General features: G+C 44.7%; 2 protein-coding genes across 9 annotated transcripts in view; one reads left to right on the top strand and one right to left on the bottom strand.

Moving 5' to 3' along the window:
- Positions 1 to 14544, bottom strand: part of NGEF (neuronal guanine nucleotide exchange factor) — a 75430-nt gene that overhangs the window by 41594 nt on the left and 19292 nt on the right. The gene's annotated exons all lie outside the window — the stretch shown is intronic.
- Positions 1758 to 14544, top strand: part of NEU2 (neuraminidase 2) — a 92430-nt gene continuing 79643 nt past the window's right edge. For 4 of the 8 annotated variants that reach the window (XM_040450656.1, XM_040450655.1, XM_040450650.1 and 1 more), the window contains exon 1: positions 1758 to 2515. The gene's annotated coding sequence lies outside the window, so the exon portion shown is untranslated. Of the gene's footprint in view, positions 2516 to 3320; positions 3479 to 14544 lie in introns of those variants that run through there. The other 4 variants (XM_040450658.1, XM_040450657.1, XM_040450653.1 and 1 more) reach the window with 1 other exon arrangement.

Raw genomic sequence — 14544 nt, 5'->3', positions numbered from 1 at the left:
GCACCCGCCCGGGGACCCAGCCTCGGTGGAGTGCGTCCTCGCTGGAGGTGCCCCTGTCCGAGGGAGTCCGAGGTGGAGCCTGGGGTCCTGGAGACACCCTGCACCCCGGCTCCTGACACAGACTATGCAGACGGGGCCAACCGGAGGCCTCTCCGGGAGAGGCCTGAGGCCCCGAGGCCCTGGTGGCCGGGGCTGGGTATGGAGGGGCGAGAAGGGAGAAACAAAGTGCCCCCAAACTTGCACCCGGTTTCCCTGCCTGGTCACATTGTCTCTGGAATCTGCACGTTCGTGGTTAGTTCAGTCCGCTTCTGGATGCACAAAGCAAACAAAAGGGGTAACGGCAGTCTAGTGGAATGTCAGTGATCCGGAGTGACGTGGAAATCTAGGGGCATTTTCATACAGCAAGACGACCGGCCTAGTCCTGTGTCCCTTTCTGAGGCCAGCCTGCCCGCTCCCTTGATGGGCCCCCGGTGACAGCGCCTGCTTCTGCAGGCCGGGGCCCGTTCCTGACGAGGCCTGGGGCCTGGGGACTGGAGCGCAAAGAGGAAAAAAATCTTCCTCTGAGCGTTGCCGTGCACGTTCCACCCACCGGGCATTTGTTTAAATGAACCAATTCCTCCTTTGGGGATGCAAATACTCCTGGTGGGAGCGGTTTAGCTGCTGGTTAGTAGGTTGGCCCTGATGGGTTCCTTAGCCAGCCATCTGGAACACAGTGGCAGTGGTGGTGGTGGTGGTAAAGGCAGAGGGGCAGGGATTGGGTGGGGAGGAAAGAAAGTAGCTTGAGGGGAGGCTTGTGGCCTGGGAGAGAACTCCCCTCCCCAGACAGTATCAGGGGAACCCCATGGACCTTGCCTGGTCCGTCCTCCCCCGTTCTGACTCTGGGGAAGGGTGCTTAGGTTGTCTGAAATCCAGTTCCTAAAGCCGCTACCTCACTGTCCGTCCCCTCTAGGGTCTAAAGTCTTGCTCTTAAGGCCTCAGATTATTTGCATGACAACCATCTGTTTTTCCGAGCCAAACCCCTTCCTTCCTTGACTCATTCCACACGTCCTCTCTTCAACTCCACATTTTCGTCTGCTCTCTGGCCCTTTGCACCGGGATGCCTCTTAATCATTCCACCAGTGCCCTCACATGTCCCCACCGCCCCCAGCAGCCAACCAGGGCACCAGGCCCAAGGTGAGAGCTGGCCTCAGCCTTCTTCGTGTCACTCCAGGTGTCAGTGCCTCACTGAGCCCCCTGGATCCCTGAAGTGCTTCAAGGCAGGACGCACCCCGCACCCCCTGCATTTGGACCTCTCCCCAGTCCATCCCTGTCTCTGTCCCTTTTCTAAATTATGGGTCTGCTTTGGTCCCTTCTCTCTGCTTAAACACCTGTGTTGGAGTCCCAGGGCCACCAGCTTCCTGGCGCTGTAGCAGGCTCGTCACCAGCCTCCTTCTCCTTGCCTGCTTCCTCGGGGCCCCTGCCCTTGCCGGCAACTCTGAGGCTTTGGCTTCCCCACACGCTCGTCCGGGCTCTGAGCTTTGCAAGTGCTGTTCCCTCTGCTGGAACTCTGTTCCCCTAGTAAAGTCCTCACTCTTGCAGGTGGAGGCACACTGGGGCTTCCCCACCAGGCCCTTTCCCCTGCAGCAGCATTACCTGGCACTAGAATTCTCTGTGAATAGGGCCATCCTTACACTAAGCCATGGATGGGTTCCTGCCTCCTGCAGGGCGAGCACCCTGGTGTCCTACTCATCTTCCATCAGGGCCCAAGGAAGAACACTGTATGGGCATCACTGGGACCTGCAGTCAGGATGGCTTCACCGGCCCTTAAAGATGTAGCACTCTGTGGAAGCTGCTCCCATCATACTTTGCTTCACCAAGGGGAAAAGATTCATTTTTTTCAAAATCAGAAAATACTCAAGTGAAATTACATATATTGAGATGAGCATGATAAAACCTTCCAATTGAAAAAGAAGCTAAAAATATCCTCCTAATTATAAAATCGGTTTAGAAAGTCATTGAGTTCTGAAGGCATATAACTTTAAGCGAAAAGATGCGTGTTCTCTTTCCTGTCATGTTTGGTGCTTAACAGGCTCTTACTAAAATCTCCATTTAACCAACATCTGCTCAGGATCGTTCACAAGATACGGATAAATATTTCAAATATTTATACCTGGTTAGTACGTGGTAGGTGCCGCATACGATTTGCTAAGGAACGAATGGTATGTTTTGAAAAATATTCAGTTATTTTATATATTTAACCTAAAGGTTGTGTATTTCTTCCTTTGGGTTATAAAAGTTAAATATTGGAAACAAGGTGGATTCTTATTTATGTAGCAAGCTCAGCCTTGAAGGGTCCTCACTTGTATTTACAAAAGGTTACTTTATTCTGAAGGAGAAAAGGGAGAACCAGAGGAAATTTAGAAATAATCTGATCCGATACTTTTGTTTTACAGAAAACGAAGTCGAACCAGGGGGTTAAAATGACAGGCCCAAGATCACACAGCTGGCTAACGGCAGACTTTTGAAGTATTTGCTGGTAAGTGTGCTATGCTGTGTGGGACAAAGGAACTGTACATTTCTATTCACTTATGCTAAGTGTTTTTTAGGGTCACGTGTATGTCACCAGGCTCTCAAATGTTAAGGCACATTTGTATTTTTTTTTAATTTTTTTTTTTCAACGTTTATTTATTTTTGGGACAGAGAGAGACAGAGCATGAACGGGGGAGGGGCAGAGAGAGAGGGAGACACAGAATCGGAAACAGGCTCCAGGCTCTGAGCCATCAGCCCAGAGCTCGACGTGGGGCTCGAACTCACGGACCGCGAGATCGTGACCTGGCTGAAGTCGGACGCTTAACCGACTGCGCCACCCAGGCGCCCCAGACACATTTGTATTTTTAAATCTAGTAGGAAAATGACTTGGTTTTTTTTGTTTGTTTGCTTTTGTTTTTTTTGGTAGTAAGAGGGTAATCCTTACATAAACGTTGGAAATATCTAGAAACAAGTGCTTGATAATGTTTAATTACCTGTGTCTTCTAACGCCATGAATGAACTGTAGTTTATTTTTGTCACTCTCAAAAGGCTTTTTAGTTGCTTTGAAAATCAACACATTGAAACCACCTAGGTAGCCCCGACAGTCCATCCACAAGGAGCCACTGCCTCGAGGTTAAATGGCCCCCCAAAATTCAGGGAGAAAGTTAGGAAAAGGACAAGACGTACCTCTCTCCTGCAGTGCAACCCTCTGTAGTAAAGAGTTAATCTTACACAAAGAGAGGTTTAGCCTTTGTCTCGGGCTCCAGGCAGGTGATCTCTGAGCCACTGGACTGTGGGAATGTGACGTCTGATAGGAGTGTCTCTGCTTGCCTGGAGACCTGGGAGCAGATAAGGTGGGGGCCTTGGACCTGTGTGATAATAGCTCAATCTCCAGAGAGGCTGAGGACTGTGTGGCCAGCCTGTTCCAGGTGATGGAGCCCCTTTAAACACTCTGGACACTAAGGCTCAGGTAAGCCTTCCCGACTGTCACACATTGCTGCCAGGGAGTGGTAGCACTGTCCATAGCTCCGTAGACACTTGGAATTCCAAGTAGAACTTTTCCGGGCCCTGTCCATGCATCTCTGCCCTTGGCTGATTCAAATCTGTAGCCTTGCACTGAATAAGCCATCACTGTCAGTATAATAGCTCTCAGCGAGTCCTGAGTCCTTCTACTGAATTTTTGAACCTCAGGGGGGGTTCTTGGGGACTCTCAGCTTCTGCAGTTGGTGTCATAAGTGGGGGCGGACTTATAAGTTGTCCCCACACATCACAAGCCTCTAATTTGATTTAGAGTATGGTGGCCGTGTTCCCTTCACAGGCTTCCTCTCCATGATGCCTTATTCTCCCCCTCAGTGTGCCCTAAGCACAGTGGCCGGGGTAGTTTTCCCCGGACATATCCGATCCCACACATCTGTTACCTTCAGTGACTCCCCAGTACCTTGTTGGTCATTCGTGGCCAGTGAAGTTAATGTAGAGTCCAGGCTGGGGCTGCCCAGATGAAAGCTGGGTCACCCCTGAGAGCTCCCGACCCTGCCTTTTGCTCTGTTAGTCCTGCTCTGTTATTACCCATTTGTGTGGTATCTCTTCCCAGTGAACCTGAGATTTGGGGGAATGCTATGAAGGTGTCATTTATCTTTCCATCCCCAGCATCCAGCACATCCAGGAGGCATCAGGAAATAGTTGGTGAATAGGCAAATACGGGGGAAGTCGGTAGGTGTTACACCAATGTGTTCTTTTCAGTCTTTCTCCTACAGTTACTGAATGCAGCATTGGCGTTCCCTTGCTGGGACATCTTGGCCTTCTTTGGTCAATGAAGATTTCTTTAACTGATCTCTTTGGGAACTAGCAGGCTTCTGGGGTAGCTGCCTCAAGTTTGGGGCAGGTAGCTGTGACCTGTTTTGGGGAGTCAAAAAAAAAAACCCAACCCAAACCTCGTTTTAAACCGGATTCACTGTTTTGGTAAAGTGAGGAATATTTTGTGTTTGTTCATCTTCTTTTTTGGTATGGTTGCTATGGTGGACAGTTATTATCATTTTGGTTAAATAGGGAAAAGCTCAGAGGGACAAAGAGATACATAGGAATCTCCGTCTGGCTTAAGGAGATATGCCCACATTGGATAGGTTTCAGTGATTGAGGTTGTTGGGCTTGCTTGCTGGAGATTGATACTGTTCTGAATTACGTTTTCAGAATCAAAAATACGTGGCCAAACTTCGCTCTGCTTCCAGCTGTGAGAGGCAGCCTGGGTGAGGTTGCGTGGCTAGTGAAACGCTGGAATTTCCAAAGCATTTTGGTGGTTTATGTGTCCTTATGGTGTCCTTAAAAGGCTGGGAAGATGGTGGCCTTATCTTCGATTATGAGGTGCAGACAGTTGTATGGCCTTGAGAGAAATGTCTTTCTCAAAACTGGCTCCGCAAAATGACTCACGGACAAGAAGCTGTCATGCTGTGTGTTTATCTGAAACTGTGGAAAATGATAGAAGGCCTGGGCTATGGATTTCTTTGGAATATTCCCAACCGAGGAGCCTGGGACACATAGGGCCCAAGAATTTTGGCTGCGGGTGATGTCATGGACTTTTGACCATTAGGAGCATCTTGAAATGAGGGCAATCTAAGGAAAAACACTGTCATTTGCAGGGTATTTTGAGGATGAAATTTAGAGTAAATAAGGAATTGCCTCAATACACATAATTTACATTTTAGGTTGTGGCCATGGGGGTTTATACACTCTTGGTTGAAACTCAAACTATAAAGGAATTAATATCCCACTTCCTTTGCTTAAGTTTATTCATTTTAAATTACCTTATACACTATATAGTTAGATCTAATTTACTCTTACATATGGTGAGTCCTATATGTACTTTACAAAGAGAAATCATTATTATTATTATTATTATTATTATTATTATTATTGTTATCATTATTATTGCTACTACTGTTACTACTACTTAGGAAGCCAACATTTAGCACTAAAATACATTCACTATTAGAAAATTTATTGCCTTGGGGCGCCTGGGTGGCTCGGTCGGTTAAGCGTCCGACTTCAGCTCAGGTCATGATCTCACGGTCCGTGAGTTCGAGCCCCGTGTCGGGCTCTGTGCTGACGGCTCAGCGCCTGGAGCCTATTTCAGATTCTGTGTCTCCCTCTCTCTCTGCCCCTCCCCTGTTCATGCTCTGTCTCTCTCTGTCTCAAAAATAAATAAACGTTAAAAAAAATTTTTTTTTAAATTTATTGCCTATTGCCTTAACCATTAGCCAAATGTAGCAAAATTGTATAGGTGTGAAATGAGAAAGGAAACGATGTCCATTCATAAGCAAAGCAGACTTGAAGGAATGGCATGTAGTTAACAAAATTAATAACTAGCAATTGTTCAGACATTGTTCCTTGAAAATCGCAAATAACTAGATTTAAAAAAATTTTTTTTAACGTTTATTTATTTTTGAGACAGAGAGAGACAGAGCATGAACGGGGGAGAGGCAGAGAGAGAGGGAGATACAGAATCGGAAACAGGCTCCAGGCTCTGAGCCATCAGCCCAGAGCCCGACGTGGGGCTCGAACTCATGGACCGCGAGATCGTGACCTGAGCTGAAGTCGGACGCTCAACCGACTGAGCCACCCAGGCGCCCCAAATAACTAGATTTTAAAGAAGTACTTTTCGTAAAAAGAAGTGTGTGGTGGGGTCACTTTTCATTTTCTATGGAAACAAATTCACCTCACCCTTAACATCCAGGAGAAACAATGTTTCTTGTGGAGTCACCAGGAGTAAGCGGAAGGATTTAGAATCTCATAAAAAGGCCAGTAGGTGTTTGGTGGAGACCCATCACTTTACGAAAGGTGTTAGAGACAAGAACGAGATGTGCCGTCAGACAAAGTGCCCCATTCCGGGTTTTAACTGCCCGTCATAATGTTGACAGAAACCCCCCCCCCCCCCCCCCAGAAATTCAAAGGTTTTACTACTTTTGATATTTCTATTTTGAGGACTCTAATAAGGGAACTGGCCACCACGGCATACATATCAGCACCAAACATTAGCTATCGTAAAGAGGAAGCACGATTTTTCAAAAGCAGATCAGAGACACAGCGGTGAAAGTGTTTTAAAATGAACAGCCAGTGTTAGCCAAGGCTTGGAAACTGTCATTTGCGTCTGGGGGTGAGAGTGTGAATTCAACCTTTCTAGAGGGCACCCTGGCAACCCATATCATAAACCTGTAAATGCTCCTACTCTTTGGCAAAGAGGTTCTATTTCTAGGAATATATCCTAATAAACTGTAAGAATCTGTGTGAGAAAAATGGCTATAAGCATGTTTACCATAGTGTTATTTTTATCAGTGAAATGTTTGGAGCAACCTAAATGTCCAGTAACAGGAGAGCGGCTCTTTAAATTGTGACACAGGTCTAAAATGGAATACCATGGGGCGCCTGGGTGGCGCAGTCAGTTAAGCGTCCGACTTCAGCCAGGTCAGGATCTCGTGGTCAGTGAGTTCGAGCCCCGGGTCGGGCTCTGGATGGATGGCTCGGAGCCTGGAGCCTGTTTCCGATTCTGTGTCTCCCTCTCTCTCTGCCCCTCCCCCGTTCATGCTCTGTCTCTCTCTGTCCCAAAAATAAATAAACGTTGAAAAAAAAAATTAAAAAATAAATAAATAAATAAATAAATAAATAAATAAATAAAATGGAATACCATTAAAAATGATGTAGAAAATATTCCATAATCTGGAAAGATGTCCATAATACATTGAATGGAAAAGCAGGTTCTGGATGGTAGTATGATCTTATTTGTTTATAAATAGACTTCAATACATGAAACTTTAGGCATGCATTTATGTTTGAGAGAGGGCTGGAGGAATGATCAACGAGAACATTTCACAGTACTTGCAGTTGGTTGGATTCTGAGGGAATTTTGCGTTTTATTCATGGGCTTAAAATTTTTTTTTCTGCAATAAATGTGTCACTTATGTAACAAGGGGGAAAAAGTTACTTTCAAAAACAACATCAATATTTTAATGTGCATAAATTTAGAGCATGAGTTTAAAGTGCTCATGTAACCACAGGGAATCCTGATGACCTTGAAAAAGGGGGCTGAGCCGTTTGGCATTCTCTAGATTTACTTGGGGGCAGGGAAACACCTCAATTCATTACATAAATCTTGTAAAAAGCTCGTCAGTTTCCAAGGAATCGTGAATTCAGATCTTACAGTAGATTACATCCCGGCATCTCTAAAACTAAAGCCCTTACCTGATAGTGTAATTTGCCTGGTTATAAAAATAGTCCCTCTCCCAGAAATTCCCCTTTTCCTTCTATAATTCCACAAGTATGACTTGTAACCAGGTTGCTTTTTCTGCCTTTTTAATTGAAGTCATGATGTCATAAAGGAGTCATCAGAGAAATTACTGCCTCCTGTCAAAGGCAGGTCTTTCTAATGCCACAGCCCTCCCCTGCCTGGCTGTGGGGCTACATCCCACTTGTGCTGCTTCAGATGCCTCCTCCTCCGGGAAGCCCACCCTCCATCCCATCCCATTGCTGGCTGTTTTCACTCACTCTCAGGATCTCCTGTAGCACTTCACTAAGGCTTCTCTTAAAGCTTGATTACTTTCTTGGAGAATTAATTCTCTGTCCTGTGGGACAGTGCAAGGAGACAGGACTCAACCTGATTGATGTCGCCTCCTTTACTGTGCGGGCAGAGACCTTGTACGTGCTGGAGGCTCTGGACATGTTTGCTGAACGGAGCCAGAGTTGGGGGAGGCTGGAGAACACACAGACATGCTATTGGTATCATCCCAGTGCATGATGGGTAAGTTAGAGTCTTAGAAACACCTCATGGACCCTTGTCCTTTACCCACTAAATACAAACCTTTCCTTGCTGCTCACTAGAAAGTTCAGTGCACCTTTAGCTGGAGGACCATTATTACCTGGGGCAGGTGGGTGTGTGTGTGTGTGTAGGACGGTGGGGATCAGTTTACCAGCAAAGAAGCGAAATTTCACTTTTGCTTCTTTACCTATTGTTTACCCCTCCTCCAAGCAGACCAGTTGATGCTTCTTTTCCTAATTTTAAACCCTGTCTCATTTTTTCCGGGCAGTGAAGATTGCATGCTAAATTATTGCTCTTGCTAAAATGCTGTTCAGCCTGGAGTAGCTTTTATTTGTCAGAGTCAGCGGGATCTCTCGGCCTGTTGCTCTATTCGGCTCCGGATAAAAAGACAGTCCTTAATAGGTCTCTCTTTTCTTCTTAACCATGAGGATCTTTTGTAGGGGTCTCAGAGGAGGGTCTTAAGCTCCCCAGAAATACATTCTTCTGTTTGAAATTAGCATTTGTTCTTTTTTTTTTTTTTTTTTTTTTTTTTTTAGCATTTGTTCTTAAAAAAGAAAGAGACTCTAACCTGTCATCAGTTGGGTGTTTTTGCTTAGAAGTGATGGATTCTTACCAGGAGAGAGGAGAGCTTCCTTGACACAGTGAGTCAGAGAAATGACAACACGGAACAGAAACATTCCTTCCCCTTGAAAACACCTTAGACTACACAATGTCCCTTCCTCAACCCCAGGCCCTCATTTTCAGCACTTTACCTGCTGTGACTCTCCATCGATTATGCACCTGTCTTAAAGGTGGAGGGCTCTAAGCTTTCTGGATTGAAACTCGCTTTATTATCCAACTGAACATCTTCAGGGAAAACATGACTCATATATGTTGCTGATGGGAGAGCAAAACTGGCCAACCTCACACGGAAGGGAATTTGCCTGTAACTGGCAAAAGCACATATGTGCAGCGGACTGACTGTTCGTCTCCCCCCAGTTCATATGCTGAAATCCTAACCCTAAGGTGTTGGCATTTGGAGGTGGGGCCTTTGGGAGCTGATCAGGTCATGACGGCGGAGTCCTCACGAGTGAGATTGGTGTCTTTATAAAAGGCGCCACAGAGAGATCCCTTGCCTTGGTTTTGGATTTCCCAGCTTCCAGAACTGTGAAATGAAATGTTCTATATAATGGTATTCTGTTATAGCAGCCCAGGCTTATGGAGACAATGTGCATTTGCCCTGTGCTCCAGCAATTCCTAAGAATTTACCCTGAAATATGAAACAAGACATGCGCAAAGTCATTCACTGTGGCATTATTTGTTATAGCAACATGTTGGAAACAACCTCCATATCCAGGAACCTGGGTAAATACATTATGAGGTAGTCACACAATGGAGTACTATGCAGCTGTAGAAATGAGCTCAGGAAGGCATTTCTGAATGGACATGCATGATTTCCAGCATTGTGTGAAAGAAGCAAGGTGTGAAAAGGCATATGTAGTATGTGAACTAAAGAAAGGGGGAAGTTACCCAGGTACACATGCACATTTTTTTTTTTTTTAATCTCAAGTAAGAATCCCAGGAAGGAAAACAGAGAAACTAGTAAAATTGGTTACTTCCAGAGGTGGGGTCGAGGGTAAGACTTCTGAGCATACATTTTCCCATAGTGTTGACTTGTAAACCATGGAGATGGTTTACCTATTCAATAAATAAGAATTCATTAATAAAGAAAAAACTGAACATGTGCAGAAAAAACAAAGTCTAACATTGAAAAAAGACTGAAATAAATGAATCTAAGTAATTATCAAATTGATAACAGAAAAAAATTAAGGAATTTCTGAATAGCATATGTTATACCATTACTGAGATCTATTCTGGGACTAAAAAAGCAAAGAAATCTTAAACTTTACTTAGAAGGTGGTGTGGGCTGAGCTGTGTCCCCTGAAAAGAGGTGTTGAAATCTTAGCCCCTGATACCCATGAAGGTGATGGGACTTGGAAATAGGGTCTTTGCAGATGTAACGGAGTTCAGAAGATGTCATACTAGATATCCAATAATGGGTATCTTTGTAAGAAGAGAGAAATTTGGACACAGAAATGCACAGACAGGAGATTGCCCTGTGAATATGTTGGCAGAGGTTGAAATGATGCATCTATTTAAAAAAACTTTTTTTAATGTTTGTTTATTTTTGGAAGAGAGAGAGAGAGACAGAGAGAGACAGAGAGTCAGCAGGGAAGGGACAGAGAGAGAGGGAGACACAGATTCTGAAGCAGGCTCCAGGCTCTGAGCTGTCAGCACAGAGCCCGACGCAGGGCTCGAACTCTCGAATCGTGAGATCATGACCTGAGCTGAAGTCAGATGCTTAACCTTCTGAGCCACCCAGGAGCCTCCCCCTTTTAAAAAAAAAAAAAAAAAAAAAAAAAATTTTTTTTTTAAATGTGGAATGATGCATCTACTAAGCTAAGGAAAGTCAAGGGTTGCCTGCAACCCACAAACCCTAGGAAAGAGACTTACTGACTCTCCCCTACAGCCGTCGGAGGGAGCATGGCCTTGCCATTGCTTCGACTTTGGACTCCTCATCTCCAGAACTGAGAGAGAACAAATTTCTATGTTTTTAAGCCACTCTGTCTGTGGTACTTTCTTACCGCAGCCCTAGGAAATGAATATGGTGGGCTTGTTGCAGGGGATGGCACAGAGTAATTGTGAAATTCTGTAATTGTAGACTAAGGAAATATCCTACAGTATACTGATGTTGAGAACCAGCGTCCTGACTTGTAGAAAAGGGAGATGCAAACATGAATCGAGAGTAAGGAGGAGCGCTGTGTGTTGAATGGGAACGGAAGGGATCCACATGTGCGTGCAGGTGTGCACGCGCGTTTTGTAGCCGTGTGCACTGAAAAGCAGTGCTAGCAACAGACAGCCCCCAGATATTGGTTTCTAAATACTATTTTCGCTAACAGGAGCTAGGACTCTGGAGAAATGGCTGGCTGCAGGTTTGGAATATAGAAAGTATAAGAAAGTGGGGCACCCGGGTGACTGGGTTAAGTGTCTGACTCTTGATCTTGGCTCAGGTCATGCTCTCATGGTTTGTGGGTTTGAGCCCCACGTCCAGGTCTGTGCCAACAGCACAGAGTCTGCTTCGGATCCTCTGTCCCCCTCTGTCTGTCTCTCCCCTGCTCGTTGTCACTCTCTCTCTCTGAAGTAAATAAATAAAAACTTTTAAAAACATTAAAGAAAATAGAGAACTAAAAAAAAAAAGACAGACTGAAAACAAACCCACTGTGAATCCATACTGATACTCAAAAACAAAGCAAATCAAAAAACAAAGGAGGAGTTTTCTTGATAGAAGAATATCAACTAATATAAATAGAAGGAACACCAGGGGCGCCTGGGTGGCGCAGTCGGTTAAGCGTCCGACTTCAGCCAGGTCACGATCTCGCGGTCCGGGAGTTCGAGCCCCGCGTCAGGCTCTGGGCTGATGGCTCAGAGCCTGGAGCCTGTTTCCGATTCTGTGTCTTCCTCTCTCTCTGCCCCTCCCCCGTTCATGCTCTGTCTCTCTCTGTCCCAAAAATAAATAAACGTTGAAAAAAAAAATTAAAAAAAAAAAATAGAAGGAACACCAGAACATTCCCATTTTGCAATTCTCAATGTAATGGTTAACTCAGGAATGATTATTAATGGATGTTAAAAGCCACTGAGTTAAAGGTTAATAGGAAGAAGATATTTTTGTGGTTTCAAACTGTCTCTGTGGATAACTTAGTAGTTGTGAAAGGAAAAAATTGTACCTTTACTTCTGAACAATCTGCCAGCTTCCAGTTAACTAAATGACCAAATTTAGCACCAGGAATAGTAGGCCAGCTGACTTTAGTGCTTCCTGATAAGACGCAATTTGAAGTACACATCACCTGGATGCATTCTTGCTAAAAATGGGTAAACTGAATCTAATTAAGCATCTAGGCCTAACTTCCCGTTTAAAGAAAAGACGGGCAGTAAAGGAACAAGTCAAAACACTGCACGAGGAGGCAGTCAGACAAATCCATAGTGGGGGCCCTACCACAGTCAACAACCCTGGATTCTCAAAAGGTCAGTTCCGGTAAACCAAATGGGGAGATGTTCTAGGTTACAGCAGTCTAAAGAGAGCAAGCTGCCAAATGCAGTCCTTGAAACTTGGTGACATTCTTGATTCACAAATCCCAGCTTGAAAGGCATTTGGGGGACAATCAGGAGAAATTTGAATATAGATTGGACATTAGATAGACTATGGAGAGACTGTGGATTTTCTTATGTGTGATAATGACTTTCTGAATCTGTATAAGAACAGCCTTATTCTTAGAAGTTGTAACTCTAGAGGGGCAGCTGGGCGGCTCAGTCCTTTCAGGCTCCAACTTCAGCTCAGGTCATGATCTCACGGCCTGTGAGTTCAAGCCCCACGTCAGGATCTCTGCCGTCAGCACAGAGCCCTTTGCCTTCCTCTCTGTCTGCCCCTCCCCTGCTTGTGTGGCTCTCTCTCTCTCTCTCAAAAATAAACATTAAAAAAAAAAGAAGTTGTACTTTGGATATTCAAGTGTGAACTGTTACGATGCCTGCAATTTACATTCATATGGTCTAGTGGAAACAGAGAGAAAGTACAAATACGCAGGGTGCTAGTTTTTTGAATCTAGGCTGAGGGTGTGTAGGAGGTCATTGTATTATTCTCTCATTTGTTCTGTATGTTTAATTTTTTCTTTATAAAAATTGAGAGAGGGGCGCCTGGGTGGCGCAGTCGGTTAAGCGTCCGACTTCAGCCAGGTCACGATCTCGCGGTCCGTGAGTTCGAGCCCCGCGTCGGGCTCTGGGCTGATGGCTCAGAGCCTGGAGCCTGTTTCCGATTCTGTGTCTCCCTCTCTCTCTGCCCCTCCCCCGTTCATGCTCTGTCTCTCTCTGTCCCAAAAATAAATAAACATTGAAAAAAAAAATTGGGAGAAAGGAAAGAATATTAAGAGAAATAGCACATTTGTTTTAAAGAAACGTATTAATGATCAAGTTTAAATGTAGTCAGGTGTAAGGTATAGAATATTGAGTTCAGGATGGTATAAAGGCCAAGGGAGTGAAATGGAATTTGCCAGTCACCTTGCCGGACTTGGGGGCTCTGGGGTGCCAAGGCCCATGGTATATAAACCCCGTGTACCTAGAGCAAAGCCTGGATCATAGTAAATGCCCAGTAAACACCCATCTGATGAAATGAAGTGTAAATAACTCAGTGATAAACGTCTTTGTCTGATGTCTGATGATTTTTTCCAGGATAGACTTTTGGTCAAAGATTAAGAGCATTTTTCTGCTTTTCACATATATTATGAAATTACGAAAGGTTTTACTGCTTTCTGCCCAACTAGTATCTCTCTCTGCATTCTTTCTAATAGTATTAGAATTAAAAAACTTTTTAAAAAATTTTTATTCATTTTTGAGAGAGAGTGAGAGAGAGACATCATGAGTGGGGGGTGGGAAGAGAGAGGGGGAGACACAGAATCCGAAGGAGTCTCCAGGCTCTGAGCCGTCAGCACAGAACCCAACATGGGGCTCAAACCCCTGAGCAGTGAGATCATGACCTGAGCCAAAGTCAGACGCTTAAACCAACTGAGCCACCCAGGTGACCCAGTATTAGAATTTTAAACAATTCACCAATTTGATACATGAAAAATGATATATTGTTCTATTTTACATTTCTTTCTTTACTAATAAAGTTTTTTTTTTTTTGTTTGTTGTTTTTGGCTTTTTGATTGTTTTGCCTAGTTCTTTTGTGAATAATCTTTTCATGTCTTTGGCTTGTTTTTCTTTTTTTAAGTTTATTTATTTATTTACTTATTTAGAGAGAGGGAGAATGATCGGCAGTGAGAGAGAGGGAGAGAGAGAGAGAATCCCAGGCAGGCTCTGCACTGTTGGGACAGAGCCTGACTCAGGGCTCAAACTCATGAACCGTGAGATCATTATCTGAGCTGAAGCCAAGGGTCTGAAGCTTAACTGACTGAGCCACCCAGGCACCCCAATGCTTGGTTTAAATTTAGGATGTGCGTGTTTGCCTAACTGGTTAAAAAAATTTTTTTTAATGTTTTTTATTTATTTTTGAGACAGAGCACAGGCAGGGAAGGGGCAGTGAGAGGGAGACACAGAATCCGAAGCAGGCTCCAGGCTCTGAGCTGTCAGCACAGAACCCAACACAGGGCTAGAGCTCACAGGCCACGAGATCATGATCTGAGCTGAAGTCAGACGCTGAACCA

The sequence above is a fragment of the Herpailurus yagouaroundi genome, unplaced genomic scaffold (genome assembly GCF_014898765.1).
Source record: "Herpailurus yagouaroundi ecotype Mexico unplaced genomic scaffold, PumYag 202, whole genome shotgun sequence".
NCBI lineage: Eukaryota > Metazoa > Chordata > Mammalia > Carnivora > Felidae > Herpailurus > Herpailurus yagouaroundi.
The sequence above is the reverse complement of the archived record's forward strand: the minus strand, read 5'-3'. Positions and strand labels throughout refer to the sequence as shown.